Here is a 3,404-nt window from a genome sequence, read left to right as displayed (position 1 = left end):
CAACTGATCAATATGATCAACTTCCAATATATTGGAAGTCCAAAAGAAAAAATGAAAAGAAAAAAAAAAAGCTAAAATGTGACAGTAATAACATTAATGCAAATTAAATCCATAAGATAAATTTCTCAATTAGAATAATAAAAGATTTATTTTACTTGAATAGTCTCATATTTGTCACTTATTCCAGATAAATAAAAATGGTTAGCACTGCTATTTAACTTCAATTCTAGATGTATAATTCAGTACAGTTAAGAAAAAAAGAAAGTTAAGGTAAAAAACTAGAAAGAAGGAATATTTATTATTTTATTGTATATTTGAAAAACTGAAGACAATTTAAAAATAATTTTTTCAATTTCTTGAAAGTTTTTTTTGTCATTTTTCTATTACAGATAAGTAATTTGGCCAGAAGTTTGGGCACAAATTTTATATCTAAAACTTAGTAGCCTTCCTAGACAGAATCAAATTAGTTGTTTTAAATAAAAATCACTTGATTCACAATAGGAAAAAAAAAAAGCTTACATAACTTAACAGTTTGTGTTAGTTTCTCAGTCGTGTCCAACTCTTTGTGACCGCTTGGACACAAGTAGCTCACCAGGCTCCTCTGCCCATGAAATTCTCCAGGCAACAATATGGAGTGGGTTGCCATTTCCTTCTCCAGAGGATCTTCCTGACCCAGGGATCGAACCCAGGTCTCCCATACTGTAGGCAGATTTTTCACCATCTGAGCCACCAGGAATGCCAACTTACCAGTAGTCTTTACTATCTAAAGAAAACTGAGAATTTCTTCAGAGAGACAAAAAAGAGACTTGAGCAAATGTCAAGGCATACAGTGATCTTAGATGGAAATATCTGACAATTTTATAAAGCGGATTCTTTCCAAATCAACCGATAAGTCTGGTGCAATTTTACCAAAAATAGCAACTCATTTATTTGTGAAACAAAAAGCTGATTTCAAAGTCAATGTAAAAGAATAACTAAGATTATCCAAGGTAATTCTACAAAAGAAGAATATTGAGGAGGGGCAAGCTTAAAAGATGTTAAAATGTTGCATAAGGCAAAATAATTTACAGAATATATTATAGATACATGAATTGATAGATACAGAGAACAAAAAAATAACTCAAAAAACAGTCCCAAATGTATGTGGAGATTAAGCACATGGAAAAGATAAGATATAAAATCAGTGAAGAACAGAAAGTTTATTCAATCCATGGTATCAAAATAACTGGATGACCATCTGAAAGAAAAGTCTAATTAGATCAATAATATAACTAAAACAAAAATCATAAAAAGGAGAAGAAGAAACCATGGTAGCAATTTTTGATATATGATGTCTGAGTTGTAAATGTCTCCCCAAACACATTAAAAACATTCCCTGGTGGCTCAGATGGTAAAGAATCCATCTGCAATGCAGGAGACCCAGGTTCCATCCCTGGGTTGGGAAGATCCCCTGGAGAAGTGAATGGCAACCCACTCCAGTATTCTTGCCTGGAGAATTCCATGGACAGAGGAGCCTATAGTCCATGGGTTTCAAAGAGTGAGACACAACTGAGTGACTAGCACTCTCACTTTCAATGAAACAAAAAGTGTGAAAATTTGACAGTAAAAGATTTTGGCATAGCAAAACTTATAATAATCAAAATAAAAATTCTCAAGGGCAAAATGAGAAAAACTATTTTCAACTTATATCTAAGAAAACAAGGGCCAATCTCCCTAATATATAAAATAGTGCCCATAAATCACCAAGAAAAAAAATTAATAAAAAATTTTAAGGGTTTATAGAAAAAAGAAACACTAATCATATGTGGTTTTGTTCATCCTTACTAGAAAATAAGTGCAAATAAAATTACAGTGAGACACTGTTTTCACCCATCACATTATAAAATACATTAAAAAGTTGTTGATATATAAGTTATCCAGAATATAAGGCAACAGCCACTTTCCTACATTACTGGAGGGGAAGCAAATCCCTGATAGCTCAGTTGGTAAAGAATCTGCCTGCAATGCAGGAGACCCTGGTTTGATTCCTGGGTTGGGAAGATCCACTGGAGAAGGGATAGGCTACTCACTCCAGTATTCTTGGGCTTCCCCTGTGGCTCAGTTGGTAAAGAATCTGCCTGCCATGTGGGAGACCTGGGTTGGGAAGATCCCCTGGAGAAGGGAAAAGCTACCCACTCCAGTATTTTGACCTGGAGAATTCCATGGATTGTGTAGTCCATGGGGCCGCAAAGAGCCAGACATGACTGAGCGACTTCCACTTTTACCGGTAAATTTACTGTACCAGTACAACTTATCGGTAAAGCTATTGGAATTACAACTTCATGTATTTTTGACACAGAAAAACCATATTGGCCCGTGCTGAGCTGGGTGGAGGGGCTCTACAGCAGCTGCTAGTTCAGACTGCCAACTCTGCTCCTAGACAGGAGTATGCCAGGTCTTCTTAGTGGTCTAAGATAGACAAGACCAAAGTCACTCCTCGTGGCTGTCTCCTGAAAACTTGGTGTTTTGGATGTGTGATTTTCCTTTCCACAAGGAGAAATTTGGAGCTGGTATTTTTCCTCTGCTCACTCTGTGCTGATCTGGGAGGAGGGCTATAATAATTACTAGCCTAAAACCACCATCTCTGGTCTCAATGGTCTGAAGGTGGCTGGAGAAGGAAAAGGCAACCCAACTCCAGTATTCTTGCCTGGGAAATCCCATGGACAGAGAAGCCTGGCAGGCTACAGTCCATGCGGTGGCCATGAGTTGTACATGACTTAGCAACTAAACCACCGGAGTATTCCAGGTTCCATCAGCACCCTGAGACAAGCAAAACAGAAGCCAGGCTTCTGGGAAGCCCCCAGAGACGCTGGGTCATTAGGTGTCAGGTTCACCTCACTCCTTTCCCTGAAAAAGGCAGAGATCTTGGGGATTTCCTTCTGATCATATAGTGCTATGCTGGGGGTAGAAATTATACACAGAGGGTGTCTCAGATTTCCTTCTGACTTCAGTTTCCCTAGTTTCCTGCTTGCCAAGATTACATGAGCAACTGAGTGCACACACACACAAGGTTACCCACAGCTTTGAACCAGTTTCTGGATATCTCACAAAGGGATTTTTGTCCCCATGTCATGGTTGAATTAGGATGTTGGGTAAAAACAGAGCTTTCTGTTCTGTCATCTTACTGACATCACTCAATAATATACTTTTAACTTTTTTCTTTGTCTTAGAGATTCTCTGCACACAAAATAAGATTTGATGATTAAAGTTGATGTTGAATATAAAGCATTTGATGCAATGCAGACTTCAACAGAAGGTAGCCCTATTATTTTCATTTTGTGAAAAAAAAAAAAGCACAGAGGGTCCAAGGGATTAAGTGTAAAATAAGCAACAAGTCTTCCATAATGGATAGTATTGGACAACCA

This window comes from Bos mutus, chromosome 14 (assembly GCF_027580195.1).
Source record: "Bos mutus isolate GX-2022 chromosome 14, NWIPB_WYAK_1.1, whole genome shotgun sequence".
Classification (NCBI taxonomy): domain Eukaryota; kingdom Metazoa; phylum Chordata; class Mammalia; order Artiodactyla; family Bovidae; genus Bos; species Bos mutus.
This window is presented reverse-complemented; position numbering follows the sequence as displayed.